Raw genomic sequence first — 17,664 nt, 5'->3', positions numbered from 1 at the left:
TTTCGATTTTTGGGGGTGTTCATGGGGAGGGACAGGCCATGTGGCTGGTGGCCATTTTGAGTGCAGCTACAGGCACTGGCCATGTGCTGGCAGGCAAGTGGCCATTTTGAATGCAGGCTTTGTTGTTAGGCCTCCAACCATTTTGCCTACTTTTCAACCTTTATTTATGCCCAGGAGTAGTGAGTCTTGCATGGGCCTAGTCTTTCTGTGGGTTGTCTTGAACTTAATCATCATGGAGGGCATGGATGGAATGGCATTGTGCTGATTTTGCAGTGTTTTTCGATTTTTGGGGGTGTTCATGGGGAGGGACAGGCCATGTGGCTGGTGGCCATTTTGAGTGCAGCTACAGGCACTGGCCATGTGCTGGCAGGCAAGTGGCCATTTTGAATGTAGGCTTTGTTGTTAGGCCTCCAACCATTTTGCCTACTTTTCAACCTTTATTTATGCCCAGGGGTAGTGAGTCTTGCATGGGCCTAGTCTTTCTGTGGGTTGTCTTGAACTTAAACATCATGGAGGGCATGGATGGAATGACATTGTGCTGATTTTGAAGTGTTTTTCGATTTTTGGGGGTGTTCATGGGGAGGGACAGGCCATGTGGCTGGTGGCCATTTTGAGTGCAGCTACAGGCACTGGCCATGTGCTGGCAGGCAAGTGGCCATTTTGAATGCAGGCTTTGTTGTTATGCCTGCAACCATTTTGCCTACTTTTCAACCTTTATTTATGCCCAGGGGTAGTGAGTCTTGCATGGGCCTAGTCTTTCTGTGGGTTGTCTTGAATTTAAACATTATGGAGGGCATGGATGGATTGGGATTGTGCTGATTTTGCAGTGTTTTTCGATTTTTTGTGCTGTATAACTGAACTGATGTTCCCCTGTCTTCCATTTTTTTTAGGTGCACAAGACTCAAGAGAACCACCAGTGCCAGGAAGAAGTCCTGCAGCGGTGTGTGTGTGCAGCATAACGTCACGCGACGTCACGTCTGGCCTCAGACAACTCTATAATTTGTGCAACTGCGGCCTGCTGTCTGACCTGCTCTGAAGAAGATGGCCCCAAAGAAAGGTCTCCGTAGCTCCTCTAGCAAGAAAGTTGCTAGTAAGGAGCAGAAGAAGCAAGTTACCAAGGAGGCTGGTGTGCCACCCGCCACGTTTTTTGGGAGAAAAAAAAAAGTATGCCTGCAGCAGCAGGATCTGCTGGGGACCAAGCTGGGAGCAGCACCCCTGCTCCATTGGGTTCAGTGCCTCCACCACCACGCCAACTTAAGTCAAAGCCCTTGAGTGCTTCAGAGGCAGTCAGTGTACTTCTCCAATCACCATCGACCAGTGATGTTGGCTCATCGCAAGAAAGTAGCAGCAATGTCAACACAGGTTGTTGTAACTCATCTGACAAGTGTTGAACAACCACAGCCGCAACAACAACACCATGTGAAAGTACACGCCCAAGTACATGTGGAAGGAGAGGCAGCAAAAGGAGATGCGCAAGCAAAGGTGCATGGAGGTTCACAAGTGCCCACAATAGTTGTTCCTCCCGAAGTAGGGGCACATCAGGAAATCGACAATGAAGCCGAGGTATCATTGGAAGCCACTCCTCCTGATGATCATTCATTGTCTTCCACATCCCTAGCAAGGAAAAGATCAAGGGGGGTGTCTACATCTTCTTCAAACCCACCTCGTTCTGATGCAAGTGATCTGTCTTGGGAACCACAACTGCGATCTGACAGTGAGGCACACCATGATCTGACACAGGTACCTAAGCGTAAAAGGAAGGTCGTCCAAAAACTCATACCTATGGAGTGTGATGAGGCTCAACAAGAAGTGACAGATACTGCTGGTGATGAAGCCTCTCACGATGACGACGAGCCAGTCATCACAAAGGTCACTGCAGCCCCACCTGGCATGCAGCAAAGAGACATTTTGACCCTATCCCGAGAAGCTGCTGAGCGTGATGATGATGTCGGCGAGGAGGCAATGGAAATGGAATCATTAGATTTGGAGTTAAGTAGTACACCAAAACCTACCGCTTCCATATTTCTTCCTCGCAAGAAGGTACCCACCTCGTCCTCGACCTCAATTCGTGGTGGTGAAAGTGCAAAACGTACTGAAGTTCGGCAATCCACATCCTCCACTTCATCTGGCATTAGCAGCAGGACCACCACCACCAGTATCGCCGCCTCCTCCGGCCCCCAAAGACATTTCAAGTCTGCAGTTTGGGACTTCTTTAGTGTTTGCCCAAAAAATGAAACCGTAGCCATTTGTAGCATGTGTAAGCTTCGAGTTAGTCGTGGTAAGTTGGGTTCCAACTATGGTACCGGAGGCCAGAGAGGTCATCTTGAAAGAAAGCACGCTGTCAAATGGTGTGTGCACCTACAGGCGATCGAGGAAGCCGGAATTGCACGTAATGCTGTTTCATCTGATAATGACGAGGAGGAAGAAGACGATTCAAACACTTCACTTACACCCAGTACCCCTGTCAGCAGCACACCCCATGTGAGCCACACTAAGAGTGTGGGAGAGAGTGAGACATCAATGCGGAAAAGTTCATCAGCGAGCGTAACTGGGTCGAAGATATCATCATCATCCCGTAAATCCTTGGTCCAGGGCAACATTAAAAAGATGTTGTTTACAGAAGCGCAATATGAACGCAACCACCCAATGACGCGTCTGTATAACACTAAGCTGGCTAAAATGCTAGCTCTGGACCTTCTCCCTTTTTCTTTTGTAGAAGGGGTTGGTTTTCTAGAATTAGTGGCAGCGCTCTGCCCTAAATGGAAAGTTCCTAGCCGGTTCTATTTTGCCCGAGTTGCGGTTCCAGCACTACATGAAGATGTTCTGAAGGTGATTGGGGCAGCTTTGCAGAAGAGTGCTGTTCACACTATACATCTGACAACAGACATGTGGACCAGTGGCGCAGGCGCTGTTACATGTGCATCACTGCACACTGGGTCTCTTTTTCAGGGGCTAAAGCAAAGCTAAACACAGGTGTTGACACGAACATTGTTTTTAAAGCTGCTCGGAAACATGCAACACTAGCCATGTTTGGTTTGGAGAAACGTCACACAGCAGAAAACATTTTGGATGTCTTTAACACAAAGGTCCTTAACTGGCTGTCCCCACTAAAACGCCGGGTTGGTTATGTTTCCACGGACAATGGCGCCAATATAGTTAAGGCCATGAGGGACGGTTACTATTTCAGAGTGCCGTGTTTGGCGCACTGTATAAACCTGGTTGTCCAAAAATTCTTGGCTAATAAATCCAGTGCAGCGTACAGTGTATTGGACAACTGCCGAAAAATGTGCAAGCATTTCAGCCATTCTTTTAAGGCCCGGAAGCAGCTGAGGAGCCTGCTATATCAACGTAAAATGCCAGTGAAAGCACTCATCCAGGAGGTGGTAACACGTTGGAACTCAACTTTCTACATGCTTTAGCGTCTGTATGAGCAGTATACGGAACTCGATCAATATTTCCTTACAGAGGGTACAGAGGAGCTGAGGATGGGTGGGCCGCAATGGAACATAGTTCAAAGCCTGACACGCATGCTTCGTCCTTTTGAGTTCTTCACAGGTGCAGTCAGGAAGGAGGACTCTAATTTGGGAAAAGCTATCCCATTGTTGTACATGCTGGAGGACCAACTGAAGGAGGTGTGTTCTGTGTTTGAAAAAGATGACAAAAACCAAGACTCTTTGCTTCTGGCTGAGCAATTATTAGAGCTCCTACAAGGTGATGAACGTCTTAAAAAGATCCACTCAGAACAGCATTACATTTGTGCTACTATTCTGGATCCACGCTACAAAAAGGCGCTGGCATGCCAAGCATTCTTTCCTTTTGATGATGAACATGTTCCAAAGTACAAACGTTGGCTAGCCTTGTCAGCCAAGAGGTTTGAAACAGAACGGCTGGAAATTGAAGGAAATGGCAGTACATCAGCAGGCCATCCCCAGTCAAAACAATCCACTTCTGCACCTGTGGCTGTGGCACAAGTGACCTCTCAGCCGTTAAAGACACCGGCAACCGGATCATCTGCACGAAACACAACAGAAACATTGGAGGCTGAAGAGGATTGGCTAGCTCTTCGTGGGTTTGGTTCTCAAAAGGTCAGAGGCACAGCAAGAGCTAAGCAAAGTGGAGGAACCTTGGATGAGGACCTTGAGTTGATGGTGAAGGACTATCTGAATGACTCAACAGAGGTCTATGTTAATTCTGACCCATTGGCGTATTGGCATGGGAAAAAAGAATTGTGGCCACAGCTCACCAACCTGGCTTTAAACTACTTGTCTTGCCCACTCGCAAGCGTGTCTTCTGAACGGGTTTTCAGTGCTGCTGGTGGCATTGTAACTCCCAAACGGAGCCGCCTCTCGCCCAAAAATGTGGAGAGGTTAACAATGATCAAGATGAATCAGCACCTCATACCACCAGATTTCAGAGTACGAGAGAGCGTGCCGGATGAAGAGGAGGTGGCCTGCAACATAGATGAGGGAATTTCTACTCTGTCAGGTGACACTGAGCTCACCCTGCCTGAATTCGCAGAGTATGATGACGAAGCCTTATTCTCATTCCTGGACCGTGATACCGAGCCCTGAAAATGAGACAACGAATCAATAACTTTCTTTTTCGGCCCTATTCACTTTTATTCCTGTGTGTCTGTCTTTCTTTGTTGTGCACAGTTAATATATTTCAAACTTTAATCAGATAATCACAAAATCAAGCCCATCAGCAGAACTGTCTTCGCTGGTTTGCTAATTGATTTGAAGTTGCCGCAGTCTGCATTCCTCAGGTTCACAAGTTCAGAAGAACATGCTCCTCTATCCTCCTCCTCCAGACTCCTATTTCCATCAAACCAGAGGGCTGGTTTACGCCCAACGAAGAAAGACTCAGCACTTGTGGGGGTGTTGTTGTACCTCTTTGCAGGTGAGTTGACGGCTGTGGGACCATTGTTGGGAAGCTCTAATACCGGATAAAAGTGTTTTGGACCAAATCCCAGGCGGAATTTTTTTTGTGTTTTTGATGACTTGCTTGCCTTTGAGGTGCTCTTAGGGGGGGTTCCGTCTGTTTGTGGGTGAGTTTCGTGGTCTGGGAGCACTGCTGGGACACTCTAATCTTGATTGCATTTGCTTTTCAGGAAATCCGTCGTGGCAACCCCGACTTATGGCCTAGCTACGCAGCGCGTTTGGACCGAAGGCCGAGAAATATTGCAAGTATGAGATTTTGCTTTTGGCCTGTTTGGGGGTGTTATGCTTCTTGGCGGGTGGGTTGGCGTGTCTTGGGGCATTCCTGGGAAGGTCTAATACCGGGTAGAAGTGGTTGGGACAAAATCCAGGCCGATTTTTTTTTGGCTATTTCTGACATTTTGCTCAATGTAGCGTTTTCGGGGGCCTGCTTGGGGGGCTTCCTGGTGTTTGTGGGTGGGTTTCGGGGTCTGGGCGCACTGCTGGCTATATATACTTTACTTTGCAAGAGGTTTGAAGCAAATCCATGGTGGCAGAGGGGAGTTAGGGCCTAGCTGCAGAGCGCGCGCGGAGTGATTTGTGAAATTTGTGAAAAATTGACTAAGTCCCCATTTTTGTACTTTTGCTCTTTGGCTGTTTGGGAGTCTTCTACTCGTTTTCTCCTGGGTTGACGGCTCTGGGGCCATTGCTGGGAAGCTCTAATACCGGATAAAAGTGTTTTGGACCAAATCCCAGGCGGAATTTTTTTTGTGTTTTTGATGACTTGCTTGCCTTTGAGGTGCTCTTAGGGGGGGTTCCGTCTGTTTGTGGGTGAGTTTCGTGGTCTGGGAGCACTGCTGGGACACTCTAATCTTGATTGCATTTGCTTTTCAGGAAATCCGTGGTGGCAACCCCGACTTATGGCCTAGCTACGCAGCGCGTTTGGACCGAAGGCCGAGAAATATTGCAAGTATGAGATTTTGCTTTTTGCCTGTTTGGGGGTGTTATGCTTCTTGGCGGGTGGGTTGGCGTGTCTTGGGGCATTCCTGGGAAGGTCTAATACCGGGTAGAAGTGGTTGGGACAAAATCCAGGAAGATTTTTTTTTGGCTATTTCTGACATTTTGCTCAATGTAGCGTTTTCGGGGGCCTGTTTGGGGGGCTTCCTGGTGTTTGTGGGTGGGTTTCGGGGTCTGGGCGCACTGCTGGCTATATATACTTTACTTTGCAAGAGGTTTGAAGCAAATCCATGGTGGCAGAGGGGAGTTAGGGCCTAGCTGCAGAGCGCGCGCGGAGTGATTTGTGAAATTTGTGAAAAATTGACTGTCCCCATTTTTTTACTTTTGCTCTTTGGCTGTTTGGGAGTCTTCTACTCGTTTTCTCCTGGGTTGACGGCTCTGGGGCCATTGCTGGGAAGCTCTAATACCGGATAAAAGTGTTTTGGACCAAATCCCAGGCGGAAATTTTTTTGTGTTTTTGATGACTTGCTTGCCTTTGAGGTGCTCTTAGGGGGGGTTCCATCTGTTTGTGGGTGAGTTTTGTGGTCTGGGAGCACTGCTGGGACACTCTAATCTTGATTGCATTTGCATTTCAGGAAATCCGTCGTGGCAACCCCGACTTATGGCCTAGCTACGCAGCGCGTTTGGACCGAAGGCCGAGAAATATTGCAAGTATGAGATTTTGCTTTTGGCCTGTTTGGGGGTGTTATGCTTCTTGGCGGGTGGGTTGGCGTGTCTTGGGGCATTCCTGGGAAGGTCTAATACCGGGTAGAAGTGGTTGGGACAAAATCCAGGCCGATTTTTTTTTTGGCTATTTCTGACATTTTGCTCAATGTAGCGTTTTCGGGGGCCTGTTTGGGGGGCTTCCTGGTGTTTGTGGGTGAGTTTCGTGGTCTGGAAGCACTGCTGGGACACTCTAATCTTGATTGCATTTGCTTTTCAGGAAATCCGTGGTGGCAACCCCGACTTATGGCCTAGCTACGCAGCGCGTTTGGACCGAAGGCCGAGAAATATTGCAAGTATGAGATTTTGCTTTTGGCCTGTTTGGGGGTGTTATGCTTCTTGGCGGGTGGGTTGGCGGGTCTTGGGGCATTCCTGGGAAGGTCTAATACCGGGTAGAAGTGGTTGGGACAAAATCCAGGCCGATTTCTTTTGGGCTATTTCTGACATTTTGCTCAATGTAGCGTTTTCGGGGGCCTGTTTGGGGGGCTTCCTGGTGTTTGTGGGTGAGTTTCGTGGTCTGGGAGCACTGCTGGGAAACTCTAATCTTGATTGCATTTGCTTTTCAGGAAATCCGTGGTGGCAACCCCGACTTATGGCCTAGCTACGCAGCGCGTTTGGACCGAAGGCCGAGAAATATTGCAAGTATGAGATTATGCTTTTGGCCTGTTTGGGGGTGTTATGCTTCTTGGTGGGTGGGTTGGCGTGTCTGGGGCATTCCTGGGAAGGTCTAATATCGGGTAGAAGTGGTTGGGACAAAATCCTCGCGGAAAAGCCTTTTGGCACTTTTTGTAACTTAGGGTTCGTTAGGGTTAGCCCTAGCAGCAGGATTGCATGTGTTTCGGGGTGTTCTAGATTTTTGCAACTGAGTTCGGGGGTCTTAGAGCACTCGTGAGAATGTGTAATTTTGGTTGCAAGTCATTTGAAGAAAATCCATGGTGGGAAAGGGGGGATTTGGCATAGTTAAAGAAAGCCTTTGCCACTATTCTTAACTTAGGGTTCGTTAGGGTTAGCAGTATTTCTATTGCATGTGTTTGAGTGGGGGGGATTTCGAGTCTTGGAGCGATGCTGGCTATGGCTACTTTTGCTTGGTTGCTTGCAAGTGGTTTGAATGCAATCCACGGTGGGTAAGGGGTAATTAGGAAGGGGGTACTTCGGCCTACTTTTACTTTCAAAGTAAGTTTTGTCACCAGTTTTCTGCTAGGCCTCGTTTTTTGAGATTTGATTGGGGGTCTTCTACATTTTTGCGACTGGCTTTAGTAAGGGTCTGGGTGGGAGCACTGCTAGGAAGATCTAATTTTGTTCTAAAACACAGTTTACAGTACACCTAGCTTGAGGGGCAAGATCCACTATATTAATTTGCCCATACTTATTTATCCTTCAAAAGGTGACTCAGAGTACGCACTTTCAAAAATATTGTACTGTCTACTAGGAAAATCAAATTGTGACTTTTTGCACTCCACAGCCTACATACCTTATATTTATTTATCAGTGGTGTTGTAATATTATATCACTTCCTGTTTTTCGTTGAATAATTACAGGCCGGGTTTCAGTCTCTGCAATGGGGAAAAAAGGATGGAGTCAGGCTTCACAGTAGCGAGCCACAATTCAGCATCAGGCAGGCAGTGGACAGGGTGTCTTCTGGTGACCAACATCGATGGACGAAGCGTCGGCTGCAATGGAGGAGTGCCGCTAATAGGAGGATTTTTTTTCTGCAGGCAACTTACTTACCACTTCCAACAGGACCACTACAACCACATAGATACAGTATCCCTTGCCTTTTTCTCTGACTGTGACTGCATTTCTTGGATCTCTCTCTGCTTCTAAATTGATCCCTTAACACATCACTTAGTCCACTCCACTATCACATCTGCACCACACATAGTCATTTGTAAGTGCTCCTACGTAATTCGCAAGTCGCAGCATGCCCCAGGCCGTAGAGGACTGGGATGGCCCCAATGATGAAGCATGTCACCAAGGGGCAACCCTGGTGAGTGAGGGGACACCTAGAAAAAAAGCAATTTCTCCTTTTCTATCTACTATACCTTCCAGACCAACCCCACTGAGTGTTGTTGTGAATGGATTTACCAGCAAGGCTCTCGGGTATCTGGCTAAGTACAGAGACCTTATGTTGAATATCGTTATCAATAATTCCACACAGGCCCTGTACTGTCGCATTCTTTCTTCCACAGTTGTCGAATGTACTACTTACTTTTCACTGACATGCATGCAGTAGTGCATGCACTTTCAAAGATTGATGGATAGGTTTGTACCCAAAGAATTGTTTATGTTCCATTGTTTGTCTATGCTGTGCTTTTTTTTACAGGGTGTCTTCTGGTGACCAACATCGATGGACGAAGCGTCGGCTGCAATGGAGGAGTGCCGCTAATAGGAGGATTTTTTTCTGCAGGCAACTTACTTACCACTTCCAACAGGACCACTACAACCACATAGATACAGTATCCCTTGCCTTTTTCTCTGACTGTGACTGCATTTCTTGGATCTCTCTCTGCTTCTAAATTGATCCCCTAACACATCACTTAGTCCACTCCACTATCACATCTGCACCACACATAGTCATTTGTAAGTGCTCCTACGTAATTCGCAAGTCGCAGCACGCCCCAGGCCGTAGAGGACTGGGATGGCCCCAATGATGAAGCATGTCACCAAGGGGCAACCCTGGTGAGTGAGGGGACACCTAGAAAAAAAGCAATTTCTCCTTTTCTATCTACTATACCTTCCAGACCAACCCCACTGAGTGTTGTTGTGAATGGATTTATAGTGACCAGCAAGGCTCTCGGGTATCTGGCTAAGTACAGAGACCTTATGTTGAATATCGTTATCAATAATTCCACACAGGCCCTGTACTGTCGCATTCTTTCTTCCACAGTTGTCGAATGTACTACTTACTTTTCACTGACATGCATGCAGTAGTGCATGCACTTTCAAAGATTGATGGATAGGTTTGTACCCAAAGAATTGTTTATGTTCCATTGTTTGTCTATGCTGTGCTTTTTTTTACAGGGTGTCTTCTGGTGACCAACATCGATGGACGAAGCGTCGGCTGCAATGGAGGAGTGCCGCTAATAGGAGGATTTTTTTTCTGCCGGCAACTTACTTACCACTTCCAACAGGACCACTACAACCACATAGATACAGTATCCCTTGCCTTTTTCTCTGACTGTGACTGCATTTCTTGGATCTCTCTCTGCTTCTAAATTGATCCCTTAACACATCACTTAGTCCACTCCACTATCACATCTGCACCACACATTGTCATTTGTAAGTGCTCCTACGTAATTCGCAAGTCGCAGCACGCCCCAGGCCGTAGAGGACTGGGATGGCTCCAATGATGAAGCATGTCACCAAGGGGCAACCCTGGTGAGTGAGGGGACACCTAGAAAAAAAGCAATTTCTCCTTTTCTATCTACTATACCTTCCAGACCAACCCCATTGAGTGTTGTTGTGAATGGATTTATAGTGACCAGCAAGGCTCTCGGGTATCTGGCTACAGAGACCTTATGTTGAATATCGTTATCAATAATTCCACACAGGCCCTGTACTGTCGCATTCTTTCTTCCACAGTTGTCGAATGTACTACTTACTTTTCACTGACATGTATGCAGTAGTGCATGCACTTTCAAAGATTGATGGATAGGTTTGTACCCAAAGATTTGTTTATGTTCACAATTGTTTGTCTATGCTGTGCTATTTTTTCTTGTCTCCCAAAACCTTTCCCAAAAACCCCCGTACCCATCCATTTTTCAAACCCTAACCCTCTTCCCCCGGGCTGTGTGGTTTTGATTGATGTGTGACTAAATGACAGCAATAAATCCACACACTTGCTGGGGAGGATAAGGTGATAGCAACAGGCTGGTGAAGAAATCCGAGGATATATTCTTACTCTGCTTGACAAAGAACCATTGCTAATGTGAAAGAACTTCAACCGAATTAGTAGTTATACTTTACCATTTGTTAGGCTACAATGTGGCACTGTTCTACTGTACTTCTGTCACCTGCTATATTCTCAGTTGTACCGTTGAATTGCTCAGGAGGACAAACCAGATTTCATTTTCTTTTTTTTCATAGGCATGCAACTGCCACTGTGTCACACCACTAGTACCACCGCTATGAGGAAATGTTATCCGACCAAGATTGCCAACCATATTCGCTGTTTCCCGTGGAGCCAGCCCTGGGTCTAGCCCTACTTTCAAACACAAATTACAGGTAAGATAAGCGTTTGGTGGTTTGGGGGTATAATGGAGTATTAGTACGAGAGACGAGAGACTGAAGGTAGTACTACTAAAGTCCTAGGACTCTTGGATTCACTTCACTTAGTCTGTGAGAGGCACTTAGTGTTGAAAACATTTGGGGATTTACACTTAAAGGAAGAAAATGGAACTAAACTTTCAGGAAAACAAAGTCAACGTTAAACCCCCACCCACCAGGCAAGCAGTAAGAAACGGGTATGCTCAGATAAAGTTTGAAAAAGTATATTTATATCCCTAACTAAATAATCTCCCGCAAGACCCTCCCTAACCCCAACGATTGTCCTTCAAAAGTCCCCAAAAACCTAACTCCCAATTCCCACCCCCCAAAAGTCTCTAAAAAAGGGGCAAGGGACACTATGGGTGGATGCTGTCAACTTTTTGGGCCAGGGCATCATGCTCCTGGCGGAGCAAGGCGTGCTCTACGCGGAGCCCCTCCAACTGGTTGGAAAAGTGGTGGAGCTCCTGCTGGAGGCGGGACACCATCAGGGTACTGCGGCGCAGGCGTGCCTTCAATGCCTTGTAGGTGCAACGGCTGTGAGAGGAAGCTGTAGCTGTTGTCCTTGCTACTCGGCGGTGGCGTTTGGCTTTGGCAGCCCGGCTCAGTCTGGGTGGACCACTGTGCTGGGTGGCACTGGCAGCCCGTGGGGGAACGGAGGCAGATGCAGACGACGTAGTTGTTGTGGTCGACTGCACACTTTCTTCGTCCTCCAGGGCCACCAGCCGCCGATATTCGGCTACAGTGGCATCGATCCTCCGTTGCCGGGCCGCTCTAGCCAGCTCCTTCCTCCTTGTTCGTTTGGAAGGAGAACCTATATGAAGAAAGAAAGACATAGTCTGTAACCAATGCTCCTTAAGATTAACTCAATCATTCAGCAGAAATTTGTGTTGCACTACAACTAGCAACTTGCAAACGCATTACATAACTATTGAGGCCAGTATCTATCTAACCTCACACTTCTTCATCCTTGCTCTAACATTAGTGGGAGTTTAAGGAACAAATTCTACGAGCACTATGGACTTCCATTGGAGTCGACTATGAAAGTACACCAGTCTTATTCTTCTTCTTGTCTCTTGTTTTGGAAAATTGGTACGTTATCTTCTGCAAGCCGGCATAATGCCAGCGCAGTAAACTTGCACCCGAGAAAAAGAGACGCACGCCATGAGGAGTGACCTAGACTTGCGTTGCGTTACTGTACCCGTCCAGTATATGCAGGTGGTGAAGCTCTTACTTTTCTATTACGGGTGGCACTGAGAATACTCTGTTACAACTCAAGGGCTACTGCTTAATTAATTTAACTTTCACCCTACAGTGGAAATGAGTACTAGAAATGGAAAATTGAAGAAGATAAATAATCGGATTATCTATCACTTCACATGGGATGTTTTTGCTTATATATGGGATGACTTTAGGTGCTTTGCTTTTTATTGAGTGACCAGTGATACATCCACACATGAATGACTGAGTACTAATAAACTTATTAAGAGAGGTAGGGAGTGGCCACCGTAATAACCGGATCTATGCAGTGCTTGCAATACAAACTACTGCTACTATTGATGGTAGTATTTGGACAAAATTAAAAGTTCTTTTCCTTGCCTTTCCTACACTGGAACGGACGTGCGGGTGCAGTGTTACATGCTCTTCAAAGTTACACTTAGTTCATCCACTGACCGTCTACTCTCTCTAGATCATGGGTACTCACAAACTTTCTCTCAGGGGCTACATTTACAGTGTAGTTTGGGGCCGAGGGCCGCACTGGTGGGGGCGGAGTCAGAGGGGGCGGGGCTAAAGCAAAACGATAACTTGTGACCATGAGGTTGCACACAGGTCCCTGCAGCAGATGCCCTCACCCACTGAGCCACCAGACCCAGCATTTACATACATCTCTCTCCCTCCTGCTCTCCCTCCTGCCCTCCCTCTCCATCTCTCTCTCCCTCCTGCCCTCCCTCTACCTCCCCCTCTGTCATCTCACTGTGTGTGTGTCTATCTGTGTCAGCCTTCAGCCCGGGTTGAGACTGCTTCCTCAACGCGCACACACAGACAACAACACCAAAGTACTTAACAGGTCTTTAAAAGACCATTAACATATTATTGAGGCTTTGTTTGTTGTAGCGCCCCTGCTTCTCCACCCTGACAATCACTGCTTGCCCGGCCCCACAGAGCAGAGGCTTTGTTCTATTTCACCTCTTTGTGGCCTTGCATCTCCACTCTGCTCTGTGGGGGCCGGGGGAGCAGTGATTGTCAGAGTGGAGATGCAGGGGCGCTAACAGGTGAAATACAAAAAAGCCTCTGCTCTGTGGGGGCCGGGGGAGCAGTGATTGTCTGCAAGGTCTGCGCACCGCCAAGGAAGGCTTGCCGGGCCACCACCGGCCCGCGGGCCGTACTATGAGTACCCCTGCTCTAGATACACATATGCTATCTAAGAGTCAGATAGTAGCATGATCCAGGTATATGGACACATACAGTTTCTGTGTCACCCACCCAGGCTGTTGTCCTTCCACCCATCATTGCTTCATCATTCACCCAGCCATGCATCTCATATTCTTGCCTTCCCAGCTAGTCTTCAATCTCAATAAGTAAGGAATATATAAGAGCTTACCTCTGGCCGCCACCACCACCGTCTCAACTCTCACAGCCGCCGCCTCCTCCCCTGAAGAATCGCCCTCCGCCTCCGTGTCGAGCACCACCACCTCCACACTGGCCCCGCCACCAGATGTTCCACCTACAAAGTACATTTAAGAATGTTAGAATAAAGCACTCACTAGTCTTTGGTCTAGGAATGAAGACATGTGAAAACAATGTAATTTGTGACTGTCTACGTTAAAGTTAAAAAAAATGTCCCTTTTTCCAGGGAAGGTTGTCTTGCTGCACTTTTTGGCACAACTCATGAAGGCTGTTTTTTTAACACGCACCATTTTTCTCCACACAGACAGAAGATGGACTTCTAACAACAAGATCAAGTTGAAACCAGCTGAGAGCTCGGCTCGACCACAAGAAATGTCTTCAATTAATCGTCAGCACTAACCACTTTTCCATTATCAGTTAAACGTTTAGTTTTATTATGACTTCATTTTAATAAATGTGTTTACTTTTAATAAAGCTTTTAAACTTAAATACAATCTGTGTATTTTGGTCCAGACTAGAGTGACTGAGCGAAAGGTTTTGCAATTTTTGCAAGCATGAGTCCAGATAGAACACTTCAAAAGACATTATGGACAATCCCAGAGGACTGCACTAAGTTGATAGAGCTATTGCTGACTAGAATCATGGGAGTTTCGCCAACCGTGCAATCTTAGTTAGCTACACAGACAGACTAATAAGAATAATCTAGTAATACCACAGGGAGTCATAGTAGAGGCAGGATAAGAATTTAGATACAGTCTACAAGAAGAGCAAAGACAATTTTGAAAAAAGTCAAATGAGGAACGCTAGGAAAAATAGGTACTAGTCTAAAATGAAAACTTACTGGGGCCAGCAGAGGAGCCCTCGCCTGCCCGATCCTGGCCCTGTTGAACAGCATCCGCCGCCTGCTGCTCCTGTGTCCTCCTCTCGCCCCTGGGGGGAGCTGACGTACAACATGAAAGAAAGAACAGAAAACATGGATGATTGTTGCTTGTCAATGTCAACCAAATCAAACATTTCAAAAGAACAATAACAAAATATTTCCGCGAAATTATAGTGATTAGGGTTAGTTTTCATTTATTTGCGGACCTGTGACTTCGAAAGTCACGTAACTCACTAAACAAAGTACTGAAACGTTTACCTAGGACTGGCAGGCAGCAGTCCGCAGGCAAGACGCAAAGTGACAGACAAACTCCATTGTGATTTCAGTCAGATCAGTGACAACACTAACAGTTGCCTGCTACATTACCAGTCATTTAAATAGTCAAACTATCAATCCACCGCCACTATTTTTCTTATTGACAGGGGTACAAAGGAAGGGGCAGATTTAAGCCCCTTGCGGCTCTTTTGCGCCGTTCTTGCGTGACTTTTGTGACGCAGCAGCTAAACAAAAAAGGGCGCCATGGTGCGGCGTATAATATTATAACAACCTGACGCATTTGGGAGATGCATCCCGTTATAAAGCCCTGCGCCATCAGGGGGCGTTCCGGCGCAAGGGAGGGCATTCCTGCGCTGGAACACATCCTAATAGTGGCTGAGGGAAATCTACAAAATTTCAATCAGTCACCTTTAGGACAATGATGCGTCACACAAACCCTGCACCTGCTTGAAGCAGACGTACGGCTTGACCCAGCATTGGGGAGATAGGGCACCCCAGAGCATTGCTGGAGCGGCGCCATCGTTGCGACGCAACTCCAGCAGTAAAGCTTCGGTGACGTTTTAGGCCCATGGTGCGCCGCATTGCAAATACGGCGCACCATGTTTGGTGGTGGTAGCGGGCCGCACAATTAATGGCGCATCCCTGCTACTTTGCAGGGATGAGACGGTAATTGCAATTCTGCCCCTTAGGGGCATACTTACTTACGCGTTCTGGCGCATCTCCAGAGATGCGCCAGATCAAATGCGTCACGCAAAACTACCCTTGCGACACGGCAGATGCGCCTCATTTACAATGCGGCGCACCCTGGCGCAAGGGTAGGCACTTGCGTGACGCATCTCGTCACGTAAGAGCGGCGCATCGCTGGAGTCACGTCGCCAACGCAATGCAACTCCAGTAATGCTCAGGGCCACCCAATACTTAACATGCTGTGTCAGTCCTTTCGCCTGCTTCGAGCAGACATAAGGAATTGAATTGACGTAGCAGCGTCGCAGAAGTGCCTGCGTTAAATCTTGTAGATTTCACGCAGGCAATTTTGCGAGGCGCACAGCCGCCGGACCGCCCACCCTGCGTACTAGGAACGCACCCATTGTGGTGCAGGCCCATGGCTTTATAACGTGACGCATCTCCCTAGATGCGTCATGTCGTAAATGACTCGCAGGGATGCGGCACGTTTACGCCGCTGTTGCGTCACGCAAGGCAACGTAAACGTGGCGCAAGGGGCTTGTAAATGTAATCTGCCCCCTAGTGTCTAGCATTACGCAGTTCTGTAAAGTACACTCATACATAATAGTTACTCAGGCCAATGAGACCACGAAATAGAAAACAAATAAGCATAGTAGCAACGCCACTGAGAAGGAGAGCACTGCACCTGAAATGCACAGAAGATTTTGAAATATAATTTAACTACAATGTAATCGTCATCAGCGGCATTATTGGCTTGCTCCATGTAAAAAACAAATATTTGCAATACAACAACACAGAGCAGGAGAAAACATCATAGTAGTGAGTGATTAAATGGCTACTACTACTCACCAAGCCCGGGGATCTCCAAGCCGAGCTGGTCCAGCAGGTCGCGCTCGCGGTCCAGGAGGTCCGTCCAGCGATGGGTGACCTGGCTGTAGGTGCGCTGGACCCCGTAGAGGTGGGATATGGCCCAGCACACCTTCTCCCACCGCTTCCGGCGCTCCCGCATGTTGTAGCCGCCGGCCGCGATCCTGCCGCCTCCCGCGATGGTCCTGACAGGCGGCGCTGGACGAAGTAGACCAGCGCGCCCACTTCCTCCGGGCTGAATATCTCCCGCCGCGTCACCTGCTCCCCCCTCAATCTCCCGCATGCTGTCCTGGCACTGGGTCCAGCACTACTCCCCGCCGCCGCTGCGGCCCTCAAGTGCCTGGGCAGCTTCACGGCGCCTGGCTTGACCATGGTCTGGGCAGGTAAGGTAGGAAGAAGTAGAAAATTAAGAAAGAATAGGATAGGGAAGAAGAAAAGAAAAGAGTTTAAAAAAGTAGTTTAAAAGTAAAGAAAAATAGCAGAAAAGACAAAAATATACAGCTAGGAAAAGAGAGGGATAGATAAGAAGCAAAATCGTAAAAAAAAAACTGAAAACAAGCAAAGGATGGCAAAGATACCAAGAGGATTAAACACCATGCCCAGACACAGGAAATGAATGAAAAACAAGATGGCCGGCGCCCGTTCACGAGCGCGAAAGTAAGTTCGCGCGAGATTTTCCTCGCGATCTTGTGCGAACCTCTAGATTTCCCGCGCGATCTCGTGCGAACCTCTACTCGCAATGCGCTTACTGCGCGAGATTATACATAGCGGGCGGAAACGGAAATACGTCACGCAAACAAAATGGCCGCGCCCGTACTCGACCTTGGGGTAAATTCGCGTGTTGCGCTGCAAGCGGCTCGCGAATACTGCAAAAAAACTCACGAAACAACAAGCCGCAAAAAAATAAAATGCTCATTCGCACGAATTGGCTGCCGCGGTCGGTTTCGCACGACGCCGCGCCCCGCGAATAGCGCGAAAAAACCGAAAAACGATTTCAGCAAAAGCAAAAGCAATGAGCAGGTGCAAAAGGTCAACCTCATGATTTGTAACGATTCTCTGTAGTGCTTCCTGAGGGGGCCCTCCAGAATTCGGTTGCCTGCTTGCAACTATTGTGTGACCCTGCTCTGACCTTAACTGTATGCCACAAAGGTCCTGATTTACAGCTAAAGGAGCAGACAAGCAGGTGCCAGGCTGGGACTTGAAATTCTTTCAGTGACACATTAATTAGCCCCTAATTCATTATTGTCAGTTGGGGCAGGGCAGGTGTTGTTAATAAACTAACCCCAAATTAATTCATGTCAGTTCAAGCAGGGCAGGTGGGCTTGCTTTCCCCCCCCCCATCTTCTACAGTGATGATGAACCAGAGGGTGGCATTGATGTAACAGAGGGTGGCATGGGTCAAAGAGAGGGTGCCAGTGGTGAAACAGAGGG

The sequence above is a fragment of the Lissotriton vulgaris genome, chromosome 4_1, assembly GCF_964263255.1.
Source record: "Lissotriton vulgaris chromosome 4_1, aLisVul1.2, whole genome shotgun sequence".
NCBI classification, from domain to species: Eukaryota; Metazoa; Chordata; class Amphibia; order Caudata; family Salamandridae; genus Lissotriton; species Lissotriton vulgaris.
The sequence above is the reverse complement of the archived record's forward strand: the minus strand, read 5'-3'. Positions refer to the sequence as shown.